This window comes from Panthera pardus, unplaced genomic scaffold (genome assembly GCF_024362965.1).
Source record: "Panthera pardus isolate Hobbes unplaced genomic scaffold, ASM2436296v1 HiC_scaffold_18, whole genome shotgun sequence".
Lineage (NCBI taxonomy): Eukaryota > Metazoa > Chordata > Mammalia > Carnivora > Felidae > Panthera > Panthera pardus.
In genome coordinates this window covers 29,048,402-29,061,175 of record NW_026526743.1, presented here as the reverse complement: position 1 = coordinate 29,061,175, position 12,774 = coordinate 29,048,402, and the positions used below count along the sequence as shown (strand labels likewise).

General features: G+C 53.0%; 1 long non-coding RNA gene across 1 annotated transcript in view; it reads right to left on the bottom strand.

Moving 5' to 3' along the window:
* Positions 1 to 1,132: 1,132 nt before the first annotated feature.
* LOC109270943 (uncharacterized) overlaps positions 1,133 to 12,774 on the bottom strand; it is a 21,185-nt gene continuing 9,543 nt past the window's right edge. The window contains exons 2-3 of the long non-coding RNA XR_008423369.1: positions 2,779 to 3,034; positions 1,133 to 1,720 (exon numbers count right to left, since the gene is read on the bottom strand). This is a non-coding gene — a long non-coding RNA (uncharacterized LOC109270943). The remainder of the gene's footprint in view (positions 1,721 to 2,778; positions 3,035 to 12,774) is intronic.

Genomic DNA, 12,774 nt, shown 5'->3' with positions numbered 1-12,774 from the left:
GATCCTGATGTATTCCCATCTGCCTCCAATGACTTGCAAAGGCTCTGCAGATCCTTATGCAAATCAGCAAAGCCGTCTTTTAGACCCTGAGGCTCAGGGACTCTTCACAGGACCAGTGGTAGTATTTTCACATCTACGGGCTCCCACCACGGACTTGTATGCCCACGCTCCGGAGGCTTCCTTGGGGGTCTTGTGTCTCTGTGTCGCACATGCGGCTTATGGGTCAATACCTCAGGTGGGAAGCTTGTGAGTCCTTCGTAATAAGCGGCATGTTCCTAAGCTCTCTCCCATCTCACTCTTGACGACTCTTATAAGCAGGTTTGTGACCCCAACTGCCCTGGGCCTAAAGGCACTCAGAGACCTGCCCAAGGTCAAATGGCCAGGCCGGACTGAACTCTGTGTGTAACCCTTGTGCCCTAACTTCGAGTCTGGTGCTACTCCCTCTGTATTTTCCTGGTTAAGATATTGCATACGAAGAATGGTGGAGGGCAGGGGAAGCCAGGAATCGGGACAGGGGATTCTCCATATCATCCCCAAAGGACCACACCGCAGAGGGGGAGCGGGGCTTTGTGGATTGAAGATGCTCCGCGGGTGATCATGAGGTGTTCCACCAGGTCCGTCGGATTGAAAGGTATTAATCCATTCCTTCCTTCGACAAATATTTACTGAAGACCTACTATATGCCAGGCATCGTTCCACACAGCTTACCTTCAACTGGAGGCAGACAGGTATCAGCTGTGTTAAGGGCTCTACCAAAAAGGAAACAGACTGGCCAGGGCAGTCTCCCTGAGGAAGAGCATCTAAGTCACGGCTCCTTCTAAAGCACGAGCAAGTCCTGTGAGAGCCGCAGGGAGAGGCTCTCGGCAGGGGTGCAACATGGCAGAGGTTCAGGAGCTTCTAGAAAGGGCTGAGTTTGAGAAGCAGAAAGGAGGCGGGCTGGCTAGAGCAAGGTTGTCAGGGGCAGATAGTACGAGATGAACTTGGAAAGGGAAGCAGGTGGGAGCCCACACAGAGCCTCAGAGGGTTTTTTAGGTAGCCTTTAGACTACCCCCAAACTTGTAGCTTAAAAATAAGGTGTTTTTTCCAGGGCGCCTGGGTGACTCAGTCGGTTAAGCATCTGACTCTCGGTCATGATCTCCTAGTTCATCAGTTCAAGCCCCACATCGGGCTCTGCTCGGACAGCATGGAGCCTGCTTGGGATTCTCTCTCTCCCTCTCTTTCTCTTATCTTCCCCCACTCATTCCCCCCCCCAAATAAATAAACTTTTAAAAAATAAAGTTTTTTTTCATTAATAGATTAGAATAGCATAGTATATTATATGACAACGCAGTGGTTCTCAAGCTTTAGAATGTATCAGAATCACATGGAAGTCTTGGTAACGTTCCAAAAACCCCCCATAGAGCATATGTGGGGTGGGGCCTGGGAGTCCTCCTCTCCAACAAGATCCCAGGCGGTACCTGCTGCTGGTTCGGGACCACTCTCTGAGCACCACGATGCTAAGACTGTTCCACCTCTATTCTGGGCAAGTTTTGGCTTTTGAAACCCTTGTTTCAGTGATGTGTTTGTCCATGTGTCCCAGATCCTGCTATAAAATGTGTTCTTTTAAGAGCGGGTCATACTTTCAGAAGCGGAAAGCCCCAGATGAGAAATTTAGGAACTTTCTTTAGAAATCCTCATCCTTCGAGGGTCCAGTGAACCCTGCTGGGAAACCGTGGCTTCCCTGAAAGTAAACAAACCAGCAAATACCTGAATGAAAACCAAAAATAAATGAAAGAAAATCTATGTGGAATAGGAAATAGGATTCATTCAGAGCCTCACCTTGGCCTTGATTTGTCCTACCAAGCCTTCTAAAATATTTGGATATAAAGCCCGGGTTCATGCTTGTCCCTTGTCGCCCTGGCTCCTGACTTCAGTTCCCCGGGGGTGGGGGTTGGGGGGGGCACTCTGGCTGCTGGGACCATGTTTTGCTGTCCTGGGGCCATCCCCACAGTGTCGCCATTCTGCAGAAGGCCCACCAGGGTTCAGTCCTTCAGAAGCAAACCCGCTCACCTGGTTCACCCTGCGGCTCAGGTGGTTTTCCACACACACCTTGACTGGTTCCTCTGTCATCCAGCCCTCCTTCTCCTATAAGCTGCACTGGTTCCAGGTCCCCATGGGACACTGGGGCTCAGTCCCAACTTCTTGCTCCTGGCCAGTTCTGACACCAGTTATAAAAGCATGTCTCATCCCCATTCAGGAGCAGGCCAGCCTCGGGGGGAACTTGAGGGCCTCTCTCTGAAAGCCCAGTGGAAAGGCAGCAGCCTCTGCAATCTGTGCTGTCTTGGTCGGTCCGGCCTGCTGTGACAAAGTGCCACAGACTGGTACTCATCGTGAAGATGAGTAGGACTGGCTGGTTGGAAATACCCAGAGCACCCAGAAGGCGCGGCATATACCGGCAGATGTTGGATCTCAGGGACAACTCGGGTTTGATCGCTGTGATTCACATAGCGTTCTGGGGAGCACGTTGGGTTGTCAGAGCCCAGGCCGGGGACAGAAACACCGAGAAGCCTGCAGAGCCGTTCAGGAGGAGCTGACCTCCCACCTCACCTCCTCTCAGTGGCCATTTCTTCCCATCTATTGGCCCCTTGTGGCACAGCTCGGCGCAGGCCACATCTGTGATGGCCTCCCCAGTCCCCGGCTCCCCTCTCACAGGCAGCCAGCTTGCACCTCTCTCTGGCAATTCTGATTCTGCCTTGAATGGTGGGGCAGGGGGGGGGGGGTATTCATCCCATCACTTACCTGCCACGGCGGCACAGAGCCAAGTCCGGGACGTGGCAGAGATTCTGCAGAAGCCCCTGCGCAGGAAACTGCCATGACGCCTGGTGAGTGTCACAGCTGACGTCCCCAGGAGTCCCGGGGAAGGCTCCGAAGTTGTGTGCGCATCCGTCTCCCTGACCCGTCTCTAGTCTCCTTGAGGGCGGGGACTGTGCTGTGTCCATTTGTCCAGCTCTGTCAACCACCATTTCCTGAGGGATCCAGCAGCTTCCAGAGAATCCTCCAGAGGAAGGGGTGAGATGAGAGAGAACTTGAGTCTCCTTGGGAAATTCCAGGCAGAGCCAAAGTCCCCAGACTCACAAAGGAAGCTCCCTTCCCCCCACCCTCCCCTCAATGCCACTAAGATAGTTGTGATGGAATTCATGGGACCACCCTCCCAGAACTGCCCCACTCCCCATTGGGAATCACTTTGTAAGTACTGCGTGACTCCTGACCATAGGTGACTGGCCAGGGATTGGCACTGAGCCACACTGAACCACAGACAGCCTTTCAGGGATCCTTGAAATGAAAACTGAAAAAGGGGCGCCTGGGTGGCTCAGTCAGTTGAGCGTCTGACTCTTGATTTTTGTCTCAGGTTGGGGTTCTCTCTCTCTCTCTCTCTCTCTCTCTTAAAAAAACAAAATAAGCATCTAATATCTTGGAATAAGGCAGAGAGCGTTTCAGGCAGCCGCATTTCTGTCCATGAGGGTATGTCAGAAGTGGAGGAAGCCGGTCTAGTGGACAGGAAGGACAGTGAGAAGCAGAATGAGAGGGGAATGTGTGGGGAGGCCTCGTGAGCCCCTCGTGTCATTGGTTCCTGAAGTCTGCCTGCACCTTTGCCGAGGTACTCCAGCCCCTACTCAGTCCCTCTCCTCCTTACACAGGGTCCACTTGGACCTTTGTCACTTGCAACCCACAGCACCCCGACGGACGGCGCAATCCCGCTCTGAGAAGCCTCTCCACCGGGGAGATGGCATGCCTTCGGCGAAGTTTCTTCTCTGCCCTACCTTCCCCCTTCCTCCAAACCACCCTTCCTCATGGATGGCACCAGTGACTGCACTGGGAGGCAAGCTGTGTTTTAAAACGACGTTGACAAATAAAACGAGCCTGTAAAGGCAATGAGAGGTGGCTAGGAGAGCTCCAGGGCGGGGTGTCTGTGAGAGAATGTGCGAGCCATAGACTGGTCGGCTTCTAAAGTCCGGGCTGGAAAGAACAATGAACAAATAATGTATCTTCGTTCTTTTTATACCGCTGCTGTGTAGCGAAAGCATTTATTAACTAGAGAAGGAGATAAACCTGATCACAGGTATCAGTATAGGAAATCTAGTCACCAGCCTGGGTCCTCGTTATAAATAATGGATATTTAAATGCATTGCTATTCCCTTTAGTGGACCATGGGCAACTCTCTAATATCTGTATCTCTCCTCCGTCATCTGGGAAAGGCCATGCAGTTTGGGGTTTGCGGCCATCTCCAGGGACAGGTCTGAGGTTAATCACACCTAGCATGTGTTTTAATAGTGCTCATGTGACCCAGTTCTGGCCAGTGAGACTCCAGGAGAGGTTTGCCAGAGGCTTTTGAGAAAGTTCTTTCATGTACTTGAGAGAGAGAGAAGAGAGGACAGCCTACTCTCACTTTCCCCAGTGGGACATGAACGAGAGAGCAAGGAGACTTGAAGCCCGTGACTGTCACCCTGTAGCCACAAGGGGACCCAGCCTTACAATGAGACTGGCATGGGTCCCTGATGTCATGACTGAGGCTCTGGATTAACCCACTCTGAGAAGGGGAGCTACTAAATTTCCTTACTCTCAGATCACTTGGAGTAGACCATCCTGTGACGGTCAGCCCTGAGCTCATCCTCATCGATGGAAGGAAGTCCCTAACGGGAGGCAGACCGCTCAGTGGTTAGCAGCTTAGTGTCTGGAGGAGGAGAATTCTGAGGGCAAATCCCAGCTCTGCCATTGGATGCCCGTGGAAACTGGGCAATTTGCCCAACCCTTTGAGCCTCAGTTTATTCATCTATACAACGGGGCCATCAATGTTCCTGTGGTGGTTATTTGCCACGTTGGGCTATGGAGAATCCAGCCCTCCCTGCCACCAACCGACATTCAAAACTCCTTTTGGGGACTCCCCAGTGGGCATTATTGGTGCTTGAAAGGCAAGATCTTTTGTTCCTCCCCTGGCCCGGCCAAATGGCAAGTCTTTTTTCTTTTTTTTTTTTTTTTAGTAAACACTACTAGAACCCAATATGGACCTTGAACTCACAACCCCAGGATCAAGAGTCGTATGCTCTATTGACTGAGCCAGCCAGGCCCCCCAAACGGCAGGTCTTGACGTAAGCCCAGCATATCCTGATCGAGTGGACTCGGAGGGGATTGGTCAGCTGAGCCGGCACACGGAACAGCCTTCCCCTGCTGCCTGGTCCTCTGGGATCCACCGCGCCCCTGCCCCTTGCCGCAGCCTTGTGTTTCAGCCCTCCAACCACTCTGGAAGCCCCAGTGTCCTTCCCACAAACTCCGTCCTTCTGGAATAGCAGGTTGGCTTCGGTTGATTGCAGCCAAGAACGCTGCCATATAAAAGGGCCTTCTTTGTAAGGCTGCTGCAAAGCCTATAACTGAGATTGTACTTGTAAAGCGTTTCAGTGAATGCCTGGCTCAGCACATGTAGCCATTGAGATTATTACGGACTCAGATGGCCCCATGAAGGGATGATCTGAGTTAAACACAAGGTTTTAATTGACCAAAAAAGGGTACACAGAATCCTAGTTGCCGAATTGGCAACCTTCCCTCCACACGCAGGCTCTGGCTGCTTGGGGTCTCCCGCCTGCCATATTCACCATGAATTGGCAACACTCGGTGAACACAACAGAATGAAGACACAGACCATCCAAAGGCCAAAATACCACGCAAACAAGAATGCTGAGTGACGACTTCGGCGACCAGTGTCCTTTACCCAGAGTTTGCTAGCCGAAGGTGAAAACCACGTTACAGCCTCGGGGCCCCACGGCCAACAGACCGCCTGAGGAAGCCAGGGCAGCGAAGGACAGGGCTCTAGGGCAGAGGTCAAGACCAGATCTGGAGTTCAAACAATCATCCCACCGCGGGCACGTTCTGCGACCGCTCTGCCTGGCCTCCTGGCCGCCAAGCACGCTTTGAAGTAGGAGAAGAGGCTGCTTCTTACCTGACACAGGGTAGTAGGAGTCAGGTGAGGGCATGTGACTTTACTTTGTAATCTGGTACCTTCCGGGCATCAAGTGATCCCTTGCCACCAACAGCAACGTCATCAACGGCATCGTCATCTCCCGCCTGACATTCACAGAGCCATCGCTAAACCCCAGGGACAGGGTACACATTTTATACACATTAGTCCAATAGATCCTTCCAACAACCTACGAGGCCAGGTACTATTATGGTCATTAATAGACTGAGACTTGCAGAAACTGAGGCGCTTGACCTGGCCCTTAGCCACTCAGCTGTACAGCCCGATCGCCAGGAAGGCCCCTCTCCCCATCACCCCACTCACCCCTCCTGACTCATTTCAGGCAGCCTTATCCTCCACAGACCTTTCTCTCTCTGCAGGCTGAACAGCCACAGACAGAACTTTTGCTAAAGTGCCTTCACGTGTTTACTTGGAAGATGGGTTTTATGCCCCGGTTGCGGCCGATGGCAGATCCTGTCTCTTCTACATTATTAACTCTCATGTACATGCCGTAAACATGTCCCCTCGGGGCTGATGGCAATATATTGATCCAGACTGTTTAATCCCACACGCCAAATCAGAGGATCGGGTACGCACTCTCCCCCGTGAGTGTGGCCTGTGGGCTCCAGGCGTGTAAATCTCCCTGCACACCCCACGGCTGGGGGGACCCAGAAAAAAAAAGGATTATTTATGAATGGGATCCTCAGGTGTTCCGCCCCAGATGAATGGCTTTCGGGCCCAGCGTATCAAGGGTGGAAAAATGAATCACGGCCACACCATTTTGATGAGGAAAACAAATCAGAAGACGCATGCATCTTTCTGAAAGGTCACTGTGCCTGCAGACCTGGCTTGTCTCTGTGGGGGCACAGCGTGGCGATCAGAGGGAGGAAGCCGTAAGGACCATCACGTATACTGTCACCATGGGGGGGCAGCCGCAGCCCCCAGCACCACACTGCGGGGGCTGTACTGCAGCCCCTGAGTTTTTCCCTTCTCTCCCCTTCCTCCAGGGAGGTGGGACACAGCCGATCAATAAGCTGCACGGATGGAAGCGCCTGCAGCACGGTCGTTTCTCAAGTCAGACCCAGATGGCACCTATCACTCGCAGTAAAAGGCTGCCAGAGACAGAATCAAGGCTCATCCCGTCGTGGGGCCCGCCCGTCTCTGCCTCTGTGACAAACGTCTTCTGCCTCCCGCACGAGCTTGCAGCAAAGAAACCATTTCCAGGATGCAACACGCCGCCTGCCTGGCACCTGCCCGCCACCTGCCCACTGACGTTTCCTTGTGCTGTGAAACAGCCTTCCCGGGGTCCCTGGCGCTGGCCGGGCCATCCCCAAGGGTTCCCCCCACCGCCCCATTTTATTCCTACGCGTTGGCAGGAGAGCAGAGCCCCCAGAGCCTGCTGCCGGAGGGGTTCGGGGCAGCTTCCCGCCGGAGGGACCCACGTGCTGCCGAGAGGCATTCCAAATTCAATTACTCCAGGGAGGCCACACCTCATTAGGCGTGCCTCGGTTTTTGGAGAGGAAAAGGTGTTTTTCTGCCAAACGAGTTGTCTAGCGTGCGTTCTTCTTCTTCTGTCTTGGGGGAGGGGGGGCGGGGGGGGGGGGGGTGGGAGCCAAGTCTGGCTGTTGCAGCCAAGGTGGCTCTAAGCACTTTGCTTCCTCCTGCTGATCCGAGCCAGAGAGAGACGGGCAGTGGCCAAAGCGCTCAGGGCCTAGGTCTGAAATAGACGGCACAGGCACACACCCAGCGGGGCTCTTGGCTCCCTTCCTCCCTCCACGTGTTGGACGGGAAAACCAAAATCCCACCCCACCCCCCCGACCCACAACACCCTCCCTGTACCAGGCAGAGGGGTAAGGTGCAAGGATGGCCAGGAGCTCGCTCCCACCGGCCTTGGTTTGAACCCACGGCCCCAAGAGGCTATTGGCCTTGAAAGTTAGAAAAATAACACACGGACGGGGCACCTGGGCGGCTCAGTCGTTACGCGTCCGACTTCCGCTCAGGTCGTGATCTCGCGGTTCCCGGGTTCGAGCCCCGCCTCGGGGGTCTGTGGGCCCTCTGCCCCTCCCCCGCTCATGCTCCGTCTCTCGCTCTCTCAAAAATAAATAAACATTAAAAAAGAAAGAAAAATAACACGAGATTTTTTTTTTTCTTCTCCCACTCTGCAGTCAGCCGAGAAGCCTACGCAAAAGCATTCTCTGGAGGAGGCACCCTCTGCACCAGGGTTTCTTCAACCTCAGCGCTATGACATCTTCGGCCCGGTGACTATAGTGGGGACCGTCCCAGGCGGTGTTCGGCAGCATCTGCGTCTCCACTCCACTATGTGCCAGGAACACACCCCAGCCACGACGACCCAAAATGTTCTCACCGGCTGCCAAATGTCCCCGAGGGTGGAGATTGCCCCCAGGAGAAACCCCTGCCTCCAGCAAAGGGGCAGAGGTGGGAATAAAGCCCGGGTGTCCGGGATCTGGGGTAAACATTCCAGAGCCCACACAGCTGATACCCACGTCATTGCCAAGAGAACGGACTCAGGAGATGTGAAAGGGTCTCATAAAACAATCAGCAGCAGCCACCTTTGCTGGAATGGCAACAGGACGTGTCAAGGGCGGACCAGCCGCTCAACACACACCATGTCTAACAAGTATTAGAGGTTATTAATGCTGGTGCCACGCGCTGGTGACTCAGAGTCACGGGCAGCCAGAGCCACATTTTCACCAAATATGGCAAACGCGAGCTACCGTGGCCAGGCCACCCTCGATGCTGCAGGAGCACACGGGAATGCGCTTCTGGCTCCTTCACAGGTGCGGTGCCGGAGCCGGGACATTTCTGGACGCTGGACGAGCTGGACCTCTGAGCCACGCTCCTGTTGGAAGATCTCGTCTCCGTCACCCCATCCCTACCACGCTTGGCGTTAACATTTGCCGGCCGCTCACTGAACACCCTCGCTACGCAGGGCGGTCCGGGGCCCCGGAGGCACCTGTATCGCCTGGGAGCTTGTTAGAAGATCTGGAACCCCGGGCCCCACTGCCGACCTCCCACTACATTCCAACAAGATCCCCAGGTTGTTTTTCTTTTCTTTTCTTTTTTTTTTAACTTTTTAAAATGTTTTATTTATTTTGGAGAAAGAGAGAGAGAGAGAGAGCACGAGGAGGGGAGGGGCAGAGAGAGAGGGAGACGCAGAATCCAAAGCAGCCTCCAGGCTCTGATGAAGCCTCATCACAGAGCCTGACGCGGGGCTCGAACTCCCGAACCGGGAGATCATGACCCGAGCCGAAGACGGACGCTTCCCCGACTGCCCACCCAGGTGTCCCCCTCCCACCGCGGGTTATTTCTGAGAGCACCGAAGGCTGAGACACTACTCTCTCTCGTAACAGTACGGGGCTGCTAACATCTGTCAGCATTTTAGAGCGTGCACAGATGCCCTTCACCAGCCTGTCTCTCCCCAGATCCACTCATTCAACAAATATTTACCAAACACCTAACCATGTGTCCCGCCCTTGGGGAGCCAACAGTCGGGCACCCTCGCCAACACCCCCAGACAGGTGACTATACAGAGGAAGTCACTTGATTTACATAGATAATGACGCTCCACCAGCTCACCTACGAGCCTGGGGGTAAGAGCCTGCTACCAGTAACCAGAGCAGAAGGGTTTCAACTCCAACACCCTTTTCCTCAATTCTATAGCTCTTTCTTCTACACCCGTACTACTCTTCAACCACAGCCATCAGGGCAAAAAGAAGAAACAGAAGTTTCTGCCTGTCTTAACTACGCAGTCATCCTGAAGGCGGGATTGGGGGCTGGGGTGGGGGGCGCTTGGCTCGATTGCCAGCTTGCGTCACGAGCTCATCTAGAGGGGCGCCTGGGTGGCTCAGGAGGTTGAGTGTCTGGCTTTGGCTCAGGTCATGATCTCACGGTTTGTGGGATCGAGCCCCACATCGGGCTCTGCACTGACCGTGTGGATCCTGCTTGGGATTCTCTCTCCCTCTCCCTCTCCTTCTCTCTCTCTCTCTCTCTCTCAAAATAAATAAATAAACTTAAAAAAAAGAACTCATCTAGAATCAGAGACAGTTTAATTCATGGGGGTGGATTTACTTAAAGCTCTCCAGCAGCTGCACAGTTCGAAATCAAAGGCATTTAAAGACCATCCATAAAAAAAAAAAAAGAAAGAAAAATACAAAGCAACCACAGCTCTGTTATCTTAAATCAAAACAGAGGTCCAGACTGTGCCCACGCCAACTCCTGTCCCAAGTCCCCTCCTCACCTGGGCTTCCTAAAACCCGAAGACGTTTTTTTGTTATCACTTTGTTTCACTTGGTTTCATTTACTTTTGTCCTCTCATAAAGATGTCATGAGACCTGGCGTGAGGCACCCAGTGGCTCCAAACCCCTGTGATTCCAGGGCAATTACTCAAGTGCCTCGGTTTTCTCATCTGTAAAATGGGAAACATGGGAACTGCTTTACAGAGTTCCTGGGGGGATTCAGGAAGCTAATTAATGTGAGTACGGCGCTCAGCCCCAAGCCTGAGTCCTGGCAAGGATGCAACCGTGGCGGTTATCTTCTCCCTCCCTTTTTTTCCGAGAACATTCCAGCAGGTGGCTGAGGGCCGATGGATGGTGCCTGAGGAGTCTTTCTGAGGGATCCTCTGACATGCTGGGTTGAGCTGGAAGGGGTATGATGAAGGCAGAGCCCCATTCAAATGCAGAGGGTGAACTCAACTGAAGGGCTGTTGCTGGGGCATCTGGGTGGCTCAGTCGGTGGGGCGTCCGACTCGGGCTCGGGTCATGATCTCGTGGTTCACGAGTTCGAGCCCCACGCTGGGCTCTGCGCTGACAGCTCGGAGCCTGGAGCCTGCTTCGGATTCTGTGCCCCACCTCCGCTTGCATTCTGTCTCTCTCTCTCTCTCTCTCTCTCTCTCAAAAATAAATAAACATGAGAAGGGCTGTTGCTGCCCTAGATGCCTGAAGTAAAGCTTGCGGCCATCCCCAGCGTGTGTTCTGGGGACCTTCTGTGATGTTCAGGAAAATAAAAAGATTGCGGTGAACGTCTCAGGCGGAGGATGGGGCCGTACAAGTCATAGAGACACCTGACATTCTTCTGGTTCCCAAAGCTCAGGGAACTCCCCACTACACGAGCCTTAGATCCCCCTGAGACAGAAGCTGAAAATGCCAGGCATCTATTCCCCCAGGCTCCCTTGCAGCTATGAAGCAGCCCCCAAATGCCCTGCCGAAGACTTTGACTCCGGAGCCAAGGCCTGTAGGGAATCCAGTCTGCTGAAGACGTCACAGGAGTGTACAGCCAACGCCCAGAAGCTTCTATGGCACCCAGCTTCTGCAGGGTCAGCATTGGGACTGCTTCCGTTGGTGAGAGTGATATCTCCTCAGGAGCTCTTCTGGAGACCAGATCTAGACAGGCTGAGCCTGATTCTCTTGCCCTCTTAAGGAATCTATGAGCACCCCCCGAGCCCCTTAAAAAGTGATTTGTCTGTTGAAATTAAAGGGTCTTTTGCTGAAGCTAAGAACACAGAGGGAAGCACCCCCCAGCTTAATTTCTGGTCCTCGATTTAGCTTGTAGAGGGTCGCAAGGACACGCTGATAGAGAAAGCCCCACCGCCGACCCACCTCCCCTGTCTGCGTGAGTGCGTCCCAAAATGGGAACTCTGGGACACCCACGTCAAAGTCAACTACGGTGTAACTAGGGTATTGATGAAAAGGCAGAGCCCTGGCCCTCACTGTGTACATACTGAATTCGAATCTTTGGAGCCGCAGTCCAGAACGATTTTGAGGTGGTACAACTTCGAGCTTACATTTTGTGTGACTCTGTTTTCTGTTGCGTGTTTCTTCTTCATCATGTTTTTCTCGTAACCTGTCCGTGGCAGGCTGGAAAGAGACACCTCGTTCTTCACCCGAGATGGTCCTTCCTGACAACTGCGTCGCGGCATCTCGAGCTAATCCTCCCGTCGGCAAACTACAAGTCAGCGTGAATAGTGTCGGTCCAGCTTCAGACTCTGAAACTCCATCTGGACGCACCAGCTGCTGGGGCTCGAACCTTCTCTCTCTCACCAGCCATGGGGCCTCTAATTCCAAGACTAGATTAACACCTGGCATTCAAAGGGCTTTTTGTTTCTGGGTAGAATCACAGAAAAAAGTCACGACGACTCAAAAACACCAGGAAAACTTTATGCTTTTTCCAGGGTCAAGGTAGTTGGCTCAGTGCCAACCCCGGTCCCAGAACTACCCAAGCAAATACTTGTTCCCAGATCAAACGTGACCAAGCCCCGAAGACCTTATAGGGGTCGAGTGTTTACATACGACAGTGGCGACTTCCATTTAAATGTCTTTTTAAATTCCTTATCTCTACCGTGCATTTCCAGCATGTTCCAAAATGAGAAACCTCGTTTTTCATCGTTGTGGAGATACGACTGAAGCAAACCGAGCCGCACATGTGTGAGGTGTACAATCTGATCCGTTTTGAAATGTGTATGTAACTGTGCGACCGCGAGGACAATCAAGAGCACAAACACATCTATTACCCCCACAAGTTTCCCTGGACTCCTCGACAGTCTCTCCTTCCCTCCCCCTCTGTCCCCAGGCAACCATTCAACCGCTAATTTGCTTTCTGTCCCCACAGATTGGTTTGCATTGTCTAGAATTTTATAGAAGTGGAATGATGCCCTGCGTACTCTTTCGGTTCTGGCTTCTTCTTCTTCCTCCTTTTTTTTTTTTTTTTTAAGTTTATTTATTTTGAGAAAGAGAGGGTGAGCAGGGGGCAGAGAGAGAGGGAGAGAGAGA